This window comes from Lontra canadensis, unplaced genomic scaffold (assembly GCF_010015895.1).
Source record: "Lontra canadensis isolate GAN:19392208 unplaced genomic scaffold, GSC_riverotter_1.0 scaffold65, whole genome shotgun sequence".
In the NCBI taxonomy this organism is placed as follows: Eukaryota; Metazoa; Chordata; class Mammalia; order Carnivora; family Mustelidae; genus Lontra; species Lontra canadensis.
The window spans coordinates 4398590-4416302 of NW_022631059.1; the positions used below are offsets into that span (position 1 = coordinate 4398590).

At 45.4% G+C, this 17713-nt stretch overlaps 1 protein-coding gene across 1 annotated transcript in view; it reads left to right on the forward strand.

Annotated features, from left to right (window-relative positions):
* The window catches only part of APCDD1L (APC down-regulated 1 like), a 118652-nt gene that overhangs the window by 90481 nt on the left and 10458 nt on the right, over window positions 1-17713 (forward strand). The gene's annotated exons all lie outside the window — the stretch shown is intronic.

The window sequence follows — 17713 nt, forward strand, 5'->3', positions numbered from 1 at the left end:
CAATTTATCTCTTCACAGAATATACAACGTTACAATTACTCAAGTTTTCCATAAATCTTGATCTCTGATACAGTGTGCCCCCATATCCTATTTTTCTTCAACTTCTGGCAACTTTGCTCTTTCATATAAATTTTATAACCACCTTGTCAAGATCCTAAAAAAATGGGATTTTTGACTTGAATGAGTTGTGTCTGTGGATCCAAAGAGAACAGACATCTCTTGATACTTCTATCCATTAATATGTGACTTCATTTTTTATATCTTTATTGTCTCACAATACATTTTTATAATTTTCCCCAAATGTGTCTTTCTTACTTTTATGAGATGTATTCCTGGGTACATTCTACTTTTTACTACTGTTGTAAGTGGTGTCTTTTCCCTCCAACTATTTGTTGCTGTTATAGAATATAATTGATTTTTTTACATTGATTCCTTTTATCCAGTCATCTTGCTAAACGCTCACATTGTTTCCATTTTTCTGTAGATGTTGAGTTCTGTACAAAGATAATTATGTCATCTACAAATAGTGATCACTTTATTCCTTTTCTTATCCTCATGCCTTTTTCCCCCCTTACTCCTAGGACCTTCAGTAAATGTTGGAACTAACTGGTGGCATTTTTTCTTATTCCGGATCTCAAAAGTTCAGTATTTCACCATTAAGAAATGTCACTTAATGTATAAATTTTAGTAAGGCCCCTAATCAGCATAAGGAAATTTCAAAACTATTTCTCTTTTGATAAGAGTTTTTTTTTAAGATTTTATTTATTTATTTGACAGACAGAGATCACAAGTAGGCAGAGAGGCAGGCACAGAGAGAGGGAGGAAGCAGGCTCCCTGCTGACAGAGAGCCCGATGCGGGGCTCGATCCCAGGACCCTGGGATCATGACCCAAGCCGAAGGCGGAGGCCCAACCCACTGAGCCACCCCGGTGCCCCTGATAAGAGTTTTTTAAATTGTGACTGGGTATGGGATTTTATCAAATGCTTTTAGTGCATCTATGAATGGTAGATCCTATGGTTTTCCTCTTTTAATCTGTGAATGTGAATGACAGTGACAGATTGTTCTAGCATTAAATATGTTTGCGTCATTGGGATGGACCCAACATGAACATAATGCCTGATTTTTTTTATATGCTACTGCATTCCACTTGGTAATATTTTATTTGGGATTTTCGCAACCACGTCCCAAAATGAGGTTGTCTCATAACTTTCCTTTCTCATCCCATCCTTAATTTTCCTTCCCCACACTGTCTTCAAAAGGCTTCAGGGTCCTTTTCCAAACCTGGAGAGAGGCAGGAGCCCTAGCCACGTGTTCACAGGGACACCAGGGTCTGCAGACTTTGAAAATGGAAACTATTATAACATTAGCCAGTTAGAAGACGTTCTCTTCCTGCTTCTTGCGGGCTCTGTCCACGCTGACTTCCTTCCATCCCTGCCTCTTGCCGTGAAGTGTTGCAGTGACCACAGGCACTTTGGGGATCCAGCTTAAGGAGAAGTTGAGTTGGGAATCCTTTTACTCCGTGGAATATGTTCATGGGCTTTGCAGCCATTTCCCTGTGTGGTTAATTACTGTTATCTGAGCCTGTGTGGGACTGGCCTCAGGAGTACTCTTGTTTCTGGGTAAGAAGTAGGAGCTACTCTAATGAAGGACCCTCCATTTGGATCTGTCCTCTGGCACCAGTCACCAAAATCACGCAGGTGGTGTAGAGATAAGGCGTGAGACACAGAGATCCAGAGGGAGCGTATGCAAAGTACTTTGCATCTAGCTCGTGTGTGACAGAAATTTGGTAGATACTTCCCAACTTTGATAACACCCCACAAAATGCATGACCTCTAACATGTTCACGAGGCTAAAAAAAAAAAAGTTTCTAAACTATCAATAACCAAAAATCATTTCAGTCAACAAAGACAGCAGAAAGCCTGAATGACCTTTCTACTCTAGCCATAGAAAATGAAAGTACAAAATCTTTGTCATACGAAGAGGTGACCGAAGACAATATGATCCCAAAAATGTTGGAAGGAACCGCAGTTTGATTGATAAGGACAGTGTGCTGTTTTCCTGGTTGTTGTGATGTTTGTGGTCTCTTCTAACTTTATGAAATTTGTAATTTCTTGTGCTGTTTTTCTCCTTCCAAGTCGATATCTACTTTTATTTGATGTGTGAATAGATTTGCCCTTTTTTCTGAAGAGTGTTTCCCAAATTGAATAAAGTTTGGGCCCTGCCCTCGGTACAAAGGACTCACGCAGGAGGTGGGGCGTCCTCTCTTTTTCTACTTCGTTGCAAGAGTTTATGTAATAAAGTTTAGTAGAACTCATGTAGAAACACTCTGGCCCGGATTTTTGGTTCATTTCCTTTTGTTTTGTGTTCGTTTTGTTTTCTGTTTATTTGGGGGAGGGGACGATTTCAAATCAGTACTCATTTCTCAGTCATGAATCTGTTCATCGGCAGCTGAACCAAAAGCTCCTTTTCACAAAAATCTTTCTGCTGGACCTGTAGTTCCCGATTTTATTTCTCTGCTCATCTCTCCCACCCACCATTGTTCTGTTTTTTTCTTTCATTCTTTTTTTGTTAAGTCTTACCAGAGATTTATCTAATTTATTAAGGATTTCAGAGAACCAACTTGGGCCTCATTTATTCTTTTATTAATGTCTGCTTTTTTTTTTTTTTTTAAATCTCTTTCCTTTTACCTTATTTGGGCTTATTCTATTTTTCTGGTTCTAATTTTTTAAATTGGATAAGTATCTTTAATTTTCAGGCCTTCCTCTTTTAAATATACGCTTAAAAGCCTTTATTTTATATGCCTAAAAGCCTTGTTTTCCCTGCCTTCCACAAGTTTAGGTAGGTACTATTTTCAATTTTCATTAGCTGTAAGTTCTGTAATTTTTTAACTATATTTTTTATTTTGATGTATTCATTGATAACTGGGTGTTTTAGTAATGTTTTGGGGGCACGCGGGTGGCACGGTGCACTAAGCGTCTGACTCTTGGTTTTGGTTCAGGTTGCCATTGCTTCTCGGCCTTTTGGTTAAGATCAAATATGTTCAGGTTGCCATCTCAGGGTTGTGAGATCGAGCCCCGCGTTGGACTCTGGCGCTCAGCGTGGAGTCTGATTAAGACTCTCTCTGCCGCCCCCCCACCCCCCACCACTTGCTCTCTTTCTCTAAAATAACTAAATAAATCTTGGCGGGGGATGGGGAAGAAGAAGTGTTTTTAGCTTGCAGACACATAGAATTTTTCAAATGTTTTACTTTCTGATTTTTAATTTAGTTGCATTATGATCAGGAATTATGCCTGTGTGATACCAATTATTTGAATTTGCTGACTTATTCTTTGACAGACTACAGGATCAGTTTTTATAAATACTGCACGTGTGCTTGGAAAGAATGTGCATTCTTTCATTGTTGAGCACGGTTTTAGACACAGAGACACTTACACAATACACACATGTATGCACACATGCCCATTTGTGCATGTACACACACATGTAAAATGAATTAGATTTGTTCATTGTGCTTTTAAATCTCCTGCATGTTACTAATTTTGGTCTGTTTACCCTATAAATAATTGAAAACATTGTGCCATGTAATCTTCCATCAGGATGATGGGTTTGTCAATAGTTCTGTATGTCTATAGCAATTTTTGCTTTGTATATTTTCATGCTGCTTTATGGTCATCTTCCTGGCAAATTGAACCATTTGTGGAGTGGCTTCTGTCCTTAATAATGCTTTTTATAGTCTATCCTGTTTTATCTGAATTCAGTTTCCTTTTATTAAGTATTAGTAAGTAAGTGGCTTTCACTCACTTTACTTTCAAACTTTTCGTGTCCTTATGCTTCAGGAATCTAAATAACATAGAGCAGGAGTTCTGAAAATCCAATTTGATAATGTCTGCTAACTGGCAAGCAAGTCAGATTTGTTTCTATTCTCTTCTTATTTTCTACAAATTGTGCTTTGACGCTTTTTTCCTCCTTTCTTGTCATATGTGTGTGTATGTACACACACACACACACACACATACACACACACGACATATATATATTTAAAAAATGAGTTGGGTTGTGTTTGTTCCTATTACTTTTTCCCCTTTCTTCTGGTTTAGAAGTTATATGGTACTTCTATTATTTATTGGCTCCCTCTGAAATTTTAACACCTCAACACTTAATATCTTCACTGTTTTCTGATAACACAAAGAGTTTAGAACACTAACCCTAAATATTCCTCTCTAAAATCATGTACTGCTGTTTTCCAATATTTTAGTTATGTCTGGTGGTTCTTTTGGGGGGTTGACCCCACAAAATTAGAGATTATTAGTGTACTTGTTTTGTGTGTGTGTGGATTTACAATATTTTCAAATTCTTTGTGCATTAAATCTTTCTAAAAATCAGACCTTCCTTCTTCAGTTCCCTTGCATAAAAGGTTATTAAGGTAGTGGTCCTCTTGGTACCTGCCACACTTGGCACTGTTTAGTTGAAGATGCCTTTGTTTTATCTTTGTTCTTGAAAGGTTATTTTGCTGGGTGCACAAATCTAGGCTGATGGGTCTTTTCTCCTCTTTTTACTCTTAGTGTTCTAGAGGTTCAAAAGTTCATTTATTTTTATTAATCTTGCTTGGTACTCACTGTTCTTCCCGGCACCCATGGTTTTTGGTGTTCTTGATCACTTCTGGAAAAATTTCAGACCTTGTTTCTCCACCTGCTGCTTCTCTGCTAAGCTGCCTTTTCTCTCCTTCTGGGAGACATTAGACTTTCCCCCTACAGCTGCTATGTCTCTCCATCGCCTTTCCTAAGTTTTCAGTCCCCTCTTTCTTTCCTGAACTTTGGGTAATTTCTTTACATCTATTTTCCAGTTCACTAATTCCCTTTTCAACCGTGTCTAACCTGCTTTGTGATCCAGCCACTAAATTTTTGTATCAACAATTATATTTTTTATTTCTTAAGGTTCTATTTGACTCTCTTTCCAAATCCGCTTAGTTGTTTTTTATAGGCTCGTGTTTGTTGTTCTTTTTTTTTTCATTCTAGGTTTTAGTTTATGAAACATCTCATACATACTTTTCTTTTTTTCTGTGATAGGAATTCCAATATTTGCTGCTCTTGGGATATAAGTTTTTTCTTTCTGCTAACTCTTAGTCTGTAGTGAGCTGTTTACTTGTGCATTTAGTGATCTTTAATTGGGAAGTCATGTTTTTTTGGTCTTAACCCATGGAAACTCTTGGAAAAAGTGATCATGCTTTTCTCAAAAGAACATTCGTATTTGTATCTCCCAGGAGCCAAGGGGTGGCAGTAATTGGGGACCGCTGTGACCTCTGGTTTGCCCCCTGGTTCTTACCACAATCAATGCTGACTTTGACATGCACCCTCAGAACGGGTTCCATTGGTCCCACTTCAGCTCTGTTTGGGGGCCAGGGATCTCAGGGGCTTCCCTACTGTCTGAAAAATTATATATTACCTCAAATCTACTTGTGCACAGCAAGGGTGTCTTCAGAAGAGGCAGAGAGCTACACTGCAGAAACAGGAGGCTGACCTACATTTTTTAAAGATTGCACTTGCTGCTCCATGGAGAATGGATTACAGAGGGCAGAGCAGATGCTGGGAGAATGGTGAGGGGCAACTGTCAGGTTTTCAGGCGAGAGATGATAGTGGCTTGACCCAGAGTGGTGGCGGTGAGAATAAACAGAGGGGTGGAAATCCACGTTACTGGAGTATCTGCTTATTAACTTGTGTCCCTCGTTTATTTCCAGGCACAAAAATGTGCGATTAGCCACAAATGTTCATCAACTTGTAATTTCTCTTCCACCGTTCATATGCGAGATAGGAGAAAGTGAAAATTTTGATCATACCCAGTGTGGCCAAATTCTCTTTATACCATTGGTGGAGGCTAAGTTGAAATAGCATTTTTGGAGGACCGTTTGGTTCAATCCAGTAGAATATTGAATGTACAATTTCTTTGTTAGGAATTTCTCCAAAGGACACGTGCACAATGTACACCAGATATGTTAAAACATTAAAACGACGTCCAACATACTGTCATATGTAATAATAGCAATGGACAAACCAACCAAAAAGACACACCACGATCTAAACGACCATCTGCAGAGGACTGGCTAGCTAAAACAAGGTTCATCTATGTAAAGGAATACTCTTACCTTTCCACAAAGGGGTATGCCTACGGTGGAAAGATAGCCCTGATAATTTAAGTGTAAAAAGCAAAATGCAGAACGATGTGTATAGAAAGATTGCATTCATAAAAAAATTTTAATAGCCAAATAAAAAACATATACGTTTATATGCAGAGATCGGCATGAAACCATTTTCTGGGAGAATGCACAAGAAACTTAAAATGATTCACATTGGAGAAAGCAACCAGGGCTTCGGGGTAGAAAGCAACTTTCACTTTTCATTTTATACCTTTTTATACATTTTGAAAATTCCACTGCAAGCCACGTATCGCTTTTGTTTGAAGAGTTTAGCCTGTTTTTATTGGACTCTTCTCGATTAGGGAACCTGCTTCTCTTGGCTATTACATCTCCTGCTCGTGGCACCTCATTATTTCCTCCCGTTCCTCCCCTGAAAACACTGAATATGCCTGAGTCCCTCTGGTCCTAAAATGCCCACCTTCCTCAAAGATTTCTAAAGTCTATTACAAAGTAAAAACATAGAGTTCAAATAATATGCATACAACAGTCCCTTTTTGTAAATAATAATGGAATTAATGCATGTGTCTGTGTATAAAAGAAAATAAAGTGCAGGAAGATTTATCCATTCATTCAGCAGAAACGTATCGTGTGCCTGCCATGGGCCGGGCATTGTTACAGAGACAGAAGTTCAAAAGGTACCACGGTCCCCACGCTCTGCCTCTCCCTGCCGCCCAGCCTCCAGGGTCTGAAGGGGACTGCGTGCCAGCAGGTTAATGGCAATACGCTGTGGCTGAGGCAAATGTGGGTGAGCTTTTCCATCACCTTCATGCCCTTCTGTACCTTCTGATTCATTTTTTTCTTGCCCTGTGTATGTCATAAAAGATCTTATATAAAAATAATAATTAAGTCATAAAACACAATCTCTCTATCCCTCTGGTTTTGTGTCTCTCTCCCGCAAACGCCTACACTCATCAGTGTGATATCAGAGATACTCTACTACTAAAAAGTGTTGCGTTATATAAACGGAAATCAAATGTTAAGCATGTGTCTTGTGTTTTAGCTGCAACCCTACTTTTAAAGAACCTGCGCCCAGCACTTGTGCCCCTCTCTGGGTGGCCCTCCTTGGGCCCCATCTGGCCCTTCCCTTGGGGCCACCGCCCCTGGCCAACTTCCACCCCTGCCCCGTGTGTGCATCATGGACAGGTGGGCGGCCCCAGTGAGGCCCCGGGGGAGGGCTGCCTCCTCCTGGATGTCCCAGCCCCTCCTCAAAAAGCACAGCCCAGCAACAGACCTCCCCAGGCCTCAGTCTGGAGAGTGGCCCCACCGTCCCCTCCAGGCTCCAGGCTGCAAACCCACACACCCACAACACCTCTCCCCTGCCCTCACCCCACATCTCAGCAGCGCTGGCCCCTCCACGCTGCCTGTCCCGGCCCGGCCTCAGGGCCTGGGATTTGAGGTGGTCACTCACGGGCTCCAGCCCTTCCTTTCCCCCCTCGCACCCCTCACACACACACACACACACACACACACACACACACACACACGATCATCCTCAACACGAGTCAGGAGGCCTTTGAGCCTTGGCCCCCGCCTATCACCATATGCCACCATGACAATTTGGCCACATCTGACCGCTACTGTCCATAATTGGGTCGCCGTTTCTCTCTAAAGCAAGTAACTCATTTTCACTTATTTCAGAAAAAAACAACCTAACCCTCTATGCGTTAGCCTCGTGCTAACAAAATCCCTGGCCGCATGTGTCAGTTATCGAACCGAATCAAAATGGGGACATGTCACTAATCAGATGCAAGCTGTCCAGCATGCTCCCCCCGAATCCCGGTCAGCGTCTCCCCAGATAGGCACAGAGTCCTTGGAAAGCACTGTCTTTCAGAACGCCCACCTGACCTCAGCCCCCCGCATGGCTCCCTCTGTTTAAGGAACACTCCAGAATCCCCAAAGTGGCTCACAGGGCCCCCCGCATCGCTCCCAGAGTTGCCTGCCTCCCCCTCACTCCCCTGACAGCCCTCGTCCTGTGCCCGCACGTCACAGGGACTAATTACGTCTCCCTCAGCCTGTCTGCTGCTTCACACCTCCCTGCCACCTTCGCAGCCTCAGCCCGAGTGCCCATTACGGCTCTCGTCCACCTGTCAAGCAGCTCCTTGCCCTGCAAGGCTCTCAGGGAGCATGTGGGCGGTGAGGCCCCTCCTGGAGGCCCCTCCTTGTATCTCCCATCAGCAAAGGGGATCAGCATTGGGCAGAACATCTCCAAGGTTCTATTGATCGCCCTGCTCGGAATAGCAGACCCTGAGCCGTCGTAGAAGCATCTTTGCTACTGTGGGGGCCAGGCATACAGTAGGTGTTCAATAAATGGGGAGGAGGACAAGGGGCTGCAGGGAGGTTGAAGGAAGCCAGGAGGGACAGGTAACAGACCTGGTTTGGAGTTTGGGACTTTCCACCCACTGACCTGGGTAACATTCTCAGACTCTCCTTCCCCGTGCCTCTGTTTCCCCATCTGGAAGATGGGGCGATCACAGTTCCCAGCCCCAAAGGCTCGTTAGCACAACCGATCGGAGAAGTAAATGCAGGTTTGGCAGACTTTAGAGCTTTACAGAAATGTGGGCTCATTCCCGGGACGGTCGCAGGACATGGATGACGAATCGGTAGTGACCGTCCCCCGTGCACCGACTGCGTCCCCGCTGTGAGCTGTGTGTGTCTCCCCAGTGGCGTGAGACTGCCCTGGCCCAAGGTCGCAGGGGAAAGCAAGAATTACAAGGCTGTTTATTTAACATTTAGGAACCAACGCATTTTCCTGGACCTCGTCTGCAACACTTAAGCCAATATTTGCGTCTTTGGGATTCTATTTGTATGGTAATTTAAAAATAGGGTTTGGACTTACAGCAGGCTTTTCTCCTGAAACTCTGAAAGCACATTAATTTTCTAGACGGTAAAATAATGCCATAATTAAATATTACCATTTCTCTTAAAATAAAATCTGGTAACTCCTAACAAAATGGGTTTTTCGAAACATGATGTAGGTTTTCCCACAAAATTGCTCTCTAGGGAAATTCGTTATTTTCAACGTATGGAAGAGACCACGAACTTAATCTCAACGCAATGTAAGAAAAATTGATTTGTGAAATTACAATAATTTTCCTGCATTTAAAATCTCCGAGCTTCCTGTCGCCGCTGACCCAAAGGTCCCCCTCCCCCACCCGCATCTTTAGGGAAAGGCTCAAGGAGGCAGGATGTTTTGTTTCATTGTTTATGAAGCTTCCTAGATGCTCTTTCTTGTGGTTCCCATTGGGGTTTCTGTCCTGTGCTGCAAACTTCTTTGAAAGGAGGCAAGGCTAAGTGACCCCATTACCCATGTCCTTCAGTCTCCAAATATGTTCTCTGTGGGAGCGGACACGATGCCCCATGGGAGCAAGCATGGGGCCCAGCGCTGGCCTTCCATGGGCTCACTCTTCACCAACCTCAGGATGGATGAGGGAGCCTTGGTGGCGGGGCTGGTGGCCAGGGCTGGTGGCCGGGGCTGGAGGAGGTGGTTCTCCGTCGCACCCAGGGCGCCAACCACCCCAACCAAAGCTCAAGAGGGCCCCCTTGTGGAGACTCCCACAAACAGCCCAGTAAGTGGTGTACTTCCCCCAACGCCGGGTTGCTCCCCGGGACCCCCCACATCTCCCGGGAGTTCTCAGGCCCAAAGACGCTCAATAGAAACCACCAAATTCCATCCTTCTCTCTTCAAGACCTAACATTTCCGTGCGACAAGAACGTTCTTGGCCCCTCCAGGGAAGAACTGGTGGAGAAGCAGCTCCCAAGGCCCCATGAAGAGTTGAGCTCCTCAACGTACGGCCCGAAGATCCCTTTACCTTTACTTTTTTCCAGAGTCTTCACCGCGATGATACACACGTCTTCCTTCTTATTGAATATGTCAAAACCTAGTGATTATCTTACCAAATTCCTGTTCTGTAGAACAATGGAAGCTTCGGTCTTCTGCCAAGAGGGCGAACAAGGGAGACTTTCGAGACACACGTTCTATTGAGCAAATCCTGACTTATAACTTACACCCTCATGGCAGACACCAGGGTGTCTGGCCCAGGCACACTCAGAAGGCCTGGGGAAGCCCACGCGCTATCCTTCCAAGCCCCCACACCCCTCGCCCCCTCCTCAAAGCACAGGACGGAATGCTGCTATCAGTGGACAGCGCTGACTGGATTTGGCATGAATTATGAACATCGGAGGGCCAGCATGCAGATCTGGGAACACAGGCGCTAGAGTTGAGCTGACGAGGCCTTGTCTCCAAGACACCAGAACATCTGGGTGAAAAGGCAAAACCTTCCATCAATCACCCTAATGCCTTGGCTATTTGCTAACAGCTGGGCTTTGGCTGGGCTTTCCCAGTCTTCATCTGGGTGGAAGTCCCAGCCAGAATGAGCAGTAATTAGCATTATCATGGGGCCGAGGGAGAGTTTTGATGTGAACCGGTTTTGTTCTGGAACATTCCTAAACAAACAAACAAAAAAACCCTGGCTGATGAGCCAGGCCTGGTGGGCGAGACTCGTCTCCCAAACCTCCCCATTCCTTTCCCATCCCAGGAGCTGTACGTTTCCTTCTCCCTCTGCAGAAAATGCTCAGCACAGGCTGGAGTGGGGGCTGAGGCGGCTGTGTGACCGGCCGCTCCCCATATGAAATGTTTCCAATTTTGGAAACCAACATAAAGCAATCCCCTCTTCCAGGTGGCACCGAGTGAGACCCACCTTTATCCACCCACCCTGTCCATGGTCACGCCTGACCCGGGACTTTTCACGGAGAACTGGGTAGATGGGGGCAAACCTAGCTCGACCCTTCACCAGCCTTTCAATAACTGACGTCTGACTCTGATGCCCTCTTCCTTCCCGCCAGCTGGGAATCCGCTTCTCCGGGCACCCAATCCCTCCAGAATCCCCCGGGGGCAACTTTCCACTCTCCCAGCTCCGCCAGCAAAGGAGGGCGCGCTTCGGGGTCCAGGATGCTGCGGGGCGCGGACGGTGGAGCGGACTTTGTCTAGCACACACCATCTCTGCGTTTCCCAAGAACGCAAGCCCATCTCTCCCCCTGCCCCAGCACTCAGCCTTGAACACGAAGGCCTCGGATTAGATGGATGATGAGTTTCAGTTATGGTCAAATGAGGGACATAGAAGGGATCTGAAGAGCAGCCATCCACACCAAAAAGGAAATTTAGACTCCTTAGGATTCCGAGTTTGTCTTCATATTTCTGCGATTGCCTGGTACTGTCGTAGCATGACGATCTGTAGTCTTCTCGGGGGAGTTTAAATGGAAACTCTGCATGCCTTTCGTGCAATGACTTCATTGGAAAGCACAGCACAGTGACGGCCACCATTTCAACAGCCGGTTTCCGAAGCTTGTCGGCCAAGCTGCCAGCGTGCACCGATAGACGCCGGCACATCTCAGTCTGTAAAGTGCAGTCACCTCTAATCAAGAGAGGTTCTTTGCTGGGGGGATTTTCATTTAAAATGTGTGTAAGCTTCCAAGCCCAAACATTCTAGGTGAATTACCTCAAGCTGAGGATTTTGAAATAAACCAGAGGATTTCAGACTTTTTTTTTTTAAGCAAGAGAACACTTCCCCCCCCCCCCAAAGCAGATCTTTTAATCAGCATCCCACTGTATAAACCAGGGGCTACTTGGGCTAAAGCTGGGGGTGGGGCTAGAGCTCCACTCACTAGGTTTCCCCTCTGCTCCCCCTTCAGATGCCAGTGGTCTTCAGAAACCAGCTTGAAAAACTCCAATACCACAAAATGGGGGCACACACACTCCATGCCTGAGCCAGAGTTAGGCTGGCCAGGATGGCAGCCACCAGCCGCATGTGGCCCCGAGCCCCTGAAATGCAGTCAGTCTAAATTGAGTTGTGTCAAGACTGTCAACACATACCTCATTTCCAAGTCTTTTATGAAGAAAAAGCATATATCATAATAGTTTTCATACTTACTACATGTTAAAACACAATATTTGGGGCTGAACAAAATATCATTAAAATTAATCTCACCTGTTACCTTTTAGCTGTTTTAACGTGGCTACTAGAAAATGTAAAATCCCATACATGGCTCACATTTGTGACTTCCATTCTGTTTCTACTGAACAGTGCCAGGAGCTAGATGGAATCTTCCCTGGGGTGTGCAACCACAGCAGGGTCCTGGTTTAGCTGGGGTGGGTTCCAAGGTTCAACAAAGGCTTTCGAGCAAAGCACCTGGCATCAGGTCCTGGTGCTGGATCCAGCCTGTCCTCAAAGCTCTCAGCAGAATTCAATGCCCACACTTATATCTCCACCTACTTCTCTTTCTTCTCTATTTTCTTGGTTCATCCAAGATCCCCAGCCTGCTGGGAATTCCCTTACTAACCATTCTTCCACCCTTAGCCAGATTGTTAGTTATCCCAACAACTATAAGCCTTCTCTTTCTCTGCTTCCATTTCAAGCCTGACTCTAATAGCCACACACATAATGGAAATTACCAGCTGATTTTTAAGAGAAGAAACCCCAAAGGGTGGGAGAAGTGTCAACAAGGAGCTCACGTGCATCAGTCTTCTGGTGCACAAGTCATTCATTCATTCAACTAAAGGTGCAATTATACCTAATGTTTATTGAGGACTTACTATGTACAGTTGTTGTTCTAAGTGCTTTCATGCCATGACAAAAAATATGAATTGAGCATCCATCAGGCACTATGCTAGGTGCTGAAGAACCAGCAGAAAGCAAGAGAGATAAAGACCTGTCCTCATGAACAGGCAGATTAGTGGGAAGACAATGAGAGAAAGGAAGGAAGAAAAGAGGAAAGGGAAAGAAAGGGAAAGAGAAGAAAAAAAGAAAGAGAGGGAGAGAGGGAAGGAAGGAAGGAAAAGAAAGGAAAGGGAAAGAAAGAAAAAAGAAAAGAAAGAAAGGCAGAGAGAGGAGAAGGAAGGAAGAAAGGGAGGGAGGGAGGAAGGAAGGAGGAAGGAAAGAAGGAAGGAGGAAGGCAAGAAGGAAGGAAAAAATTGAGGAACCTAGAGGGACACCCCAGCAGCAGTAAGCACACCCAGCACCCAGATCTTGGTTTCTAAACACCATCCTCCAAAAAAAAAAAAAAAAAAAGAACCAGGACTCCCTGAAGAAATGGTTGATTCCAGAGCAATGAGCCTAGAAGGTCTTTCAGTACCAGAAAATAAGGAAATGCTCACAAAAATGACAAGGTCATGTAGAAAGTTACATAAGAGCTAAGTTGAATGATCACCTAAAGACCAAGTCAGTGACAATTCAGCAACAAAATGAACAGATGATAGCAATGGGTCGTAACCTATAGAATATATATATCTGGGTTCATACTAATGCAAATAACAATTAAACAAAGAGATGCGTGGGAGAAAAGAAAGTGCTTCCTTACAGCACAATTCCAATCAGTACATTCAGAAAAAATGATGGAACTTGGGAACGCCCATTTGGAAAACACTGCAGGAATAATTGTTGTAGGCAAGAATCATCAATGGTCATCAACAGATGCTAAAATTAGTGGGGGGAACGTATAATGAGAAACAAGCCATTTACATTATCTAAGTCTATCCCCATAAGATAATTATTAATTACAAAGAGAAATGTAGTAATTTAACAGTGTGGAGAAACATGGCAGACACCTCCTAAAGCAACTAACCAAAGTGAACATCACCAGTATCGGGACAAAGTGAGACCATGTGCTTCCTGAGATGTTGTCCTGAGAGTCACACATCACCTCTATGGCATTCTTACCAAAACTGCAAAAGCTGAATTGAATCATAAACATCAGACAAGCCCAAGTTGAGAAACACACTACGAAGTACGGGCCAGAGGTCTTCAAAAGGCATCAAGCTTGTGAAAGACAAAGACCAAGGAAGTTCTTGGTTAAAGGAGACTAGAGATGTGAAAAATAAATGGGATGTGTGATCCTGAACTGGATCCTACACCAAAAAGGAGAAAGTCATGGGGGAGTTGGTGAAACCTGTCTAGGGCTTGTAGATTACTTAGTAACACCTTACCAATGTCAATGTCCTAGTTTTGATCAAGTACCATGTCTGTGGGTGATAGTGACATTTGGGGAACTGGATGAAGTTTTCTAGAACTTTCTATTACTTTTGCAACGTTTTCGTAAGTCAGAAATTATTTCAAATGGAAAAGCCAAAAAATAAAAGAACATAAAAGACAGAAAGCAAAAAAAAATTGTCAGCTGCAATGAGTGCCGCACAGAACAAAAAGGGAGCAGAAAATAGCAGAAGGGAGTGTCCGATGTCAACCTGCTGGGAGCTGCCATTTATCCTCAGACCTCCGCGCAGAGGGAGAACACAGCACTAAGCGGAGGAACAGTGCTCTGCCCAAGGAACAGCATGAACGACAGCCCTGAGGCAGGAAAGTTTCATCCCTGTCCTTCCCTAGGAACACCCCATAAAAAAATATGATGGGATGTGTCGGATGACGCTGGAAAGACAGGAAAGAAGTCCATGTGTCGATGGAGGCAGAACCCGGAGCAATGCACCTCCAAGCCAAGGAAGGGCTGGAACCATCAGAAGCCAGAAGATACCAGAACAATCCTCCCCTACGGCCTCAGGAGAGCATGGCCCTGCCCACACCTTGGTTTCAGACCTCCGGTCTGCCGGCTCTGACAGAATGAAGTTGTGTTGTTTTGGTCACCCCACTTGTGGTCTTTTGAAAGAGCTGCTCTAGGACACACAGCCACTGCCCTTCTGCATGGTTGGGGTGCAGTGATGAGTGAACCTCATGCTCATCCCCCCTCGTTCTGTGTGCCCCTCGGGCTATAGCCGAGTCACTTATGCATTTACTCATTAGGGATTATTCACGTAAAGCATTCTTTAATATTTTCAAATCAAGCACAGACCAAGCCCCTTTTAAAATTCAGTCTTGTCCTCAGCAATGTGGACCGTGCAGCCCAAGTTTGCTGTGGGAACTGTGGCTGCTTTTTAAGACCCTCTGAAATCAGTGCAAAACCAGCCGGCTGAGTGCTCGCCGCCGTCCCCGAATCACCGGGCTCACCTCCTAGGACCCCAGCACAAGCCAATTAGGATAGGAGATATGACTGCTTTTCTGTTGCTTTTTGTCCCCAAAAGAATGACCTCCAAAGACCCAATGTTTTGCTGTCTACGCACCCCGTGTCTCTTCCCCACCTCCTCCCCTTTTCACTCGGCCGCATATTTGTCGTGATCTTTGAAGAAAACACGCATCGTGGAGCGGGGTGTGAACCTCTCTGAGCCTGCATTTTCATCTCTAAAATGAGGATCACCACATCCACCGAACAGACGTGCTCCAAAGGCTGGATATGAGAAGAACACCTATTTGTAATGCCATTTCTAGGAAAAACCCAGAATAGGCCCATCCACAGGGACAGAAAGCAGATTAGTGGTTGCTGGGGTTTGAGAGGAGAGAATGGAGAGTGACCACTGATGCGTACAGAGCCTCCTTTTGGGGTGATAAGAACATTCTGGAACCAGACAGTGCTAACAGCTGCACGGCCTGGGGAATGGCCTACATGCTACTGAATTTTAACTCGTAGGCTTTACAAGGGTTAAAGTGATGAGTTGTACGTTGGGTTTATTTTGCCAAAATTTATTTTTTAATTGGATAAGAAGCGTCCGTCTGGGGTAAGTGACACCAGTCAAGTATCTCCACTCTCTGAACCTGTTTCCTCATCTGCAGAATGGGGGCATGGACAGAACCTATGCCCTGGGTAGTAGTGAGACCACGCCAGCTGGTCCACAGACATGATGGGCACGTGGAAGGCACAGACAGGCCGCTCCCTCTGGGATTGCTACAAGGACTCAGCAGCCGCTGATCTGGAGATGGTCTCCGCTGGGTGCCTGCGCTCAGTCGAGAAAATCAAGCATTCTTCCCCCTTAAGATCCCAGGCAGGCTCCCTACGGTGCGGGCCTGTGTGGGCTGTCTCTGGCATCCTGACTCACGGTAACACGTAAAGGTTGGAGCAGATCATATTTTAAACCCCAGAAGCTCGCTCTGAGCAGTTGGGCGCTCTGGATGTAATTCTGCAGGTAATTTGAACGAGGCTATCTAATTTCAAATGTCCCTGCTCTTACGAGTGCAAAAGCAGCATAATTTTTAATTAGTGGGTAAACAGTAAATAATGGATGGCGGTAAGTGGACACCGCTGTTAATTAAAAATCCATGGTTGATAAAAATCAATTTGGCCCGTGCATTGAACTCAGTCTAACAGGTCCCTGTGAAAAGTTGTGCAATTGGCCTGCGGTGCCATCTGCTTTCAGATGTTCCTTGAGCTGGGACTGTTTGGGGCAGGGTTGGGGGGGCCAACGGAGGGGGGGCAGGAGAAGGGGAGAGAAAGAAAAAAATAAAAAAGCTACTTCAAAAGCTACAACAGAACAACTTGCCCAGGTTCATTTGTAACTGGTTAATTTAATTTTTGCAACCTTTACATTGAAGCTCTGCAAACGGCCAAGAGGCCGAGGCCGGCTCGGCTCTGGTCCTTCCACAAAGGCCTCCAGTTGTGTTTTGCATTTTGTGTGTCTGTTGTGGATACAGCGAGATTGCGTGTCGTCTCCTGACTTCATTAAATCCTAATTTCTCACTGAAAAACAAGACAGACTAAAACACCCTCCGCAGGAACATGCCGTCTGAGAATTCACAGCAAAAAAGCAACATCTAGGCCTTCTTCAGTGCTTCAGGGAGTACAGGGGGAAAGACTTGTTTTTGCTTTCAGCAGAAAACATTTCCTCAAGAAACAGAGCTTTGTGAAAACAATGTCAATATAATTTTCAGGGCCCGTTTGCTCTTTTTTTCTGAGATACAAGCTCGATCTTCCAACCAGGCAAGTAACACTGACCCCTTTGGTCCTTTTCTTCCCTCTGCTTCTCCGAATCAACATTCCCCAAATCAAAACATTCGGATAGATTTCCTTGACACTGATGGTGTTCACGTGAACTCGCAGAACTGAATCCAGGGGACCCCGTGTCTCCCGAGGAGGGGGCTTGCAGGAGCACAAGAAGGTTGGAGAAGCTGACTCGGAGGCGGCCCTGGCTCGGGTTCCCTGACAGGGCCATGCTGGCCATCTGGCCCGATTTCAGTGCCTGCCCACATGCCACAAGGTCCTGCTTCTGGTCCTCAAGAAATGAGATGTGCCCAAGGTACTGCGGAACCACCCACAAGCTCCTTTCTCAAGACTCCCCTTGCCACGTGCTCCCCGTGAGCTCCCCGCAGAGTGGCCATGTGTCGTCTGGGGCCAGGTCAGCCTCGGCTGGCTGGCCGGTGGTTTTCGTTTCTCCCCTTTGGCTGGTTAAAACCAGGGAGGGCACAGCAGGAATGCAGCAAGGGCCCGGAGCTGCACCGGCTGGTCTGCGATCTCATCCGTTCACCCATACACTCAGCACTCCATCCCCCCAAGTCTTGAAAAAAGCCCCGTCCCCCGGCTGTGATGGAAGACGGCCAACGGTGGAACCACCAGGCCGGTCTGACCGTCTGAGCTTTGTCCTTTGTCACACCTGAGCAGCATCTGGGTTCCCCCAGGCTGTCTCTCTGCCCCAGAAAGGAAGCGAACGCTCACGGC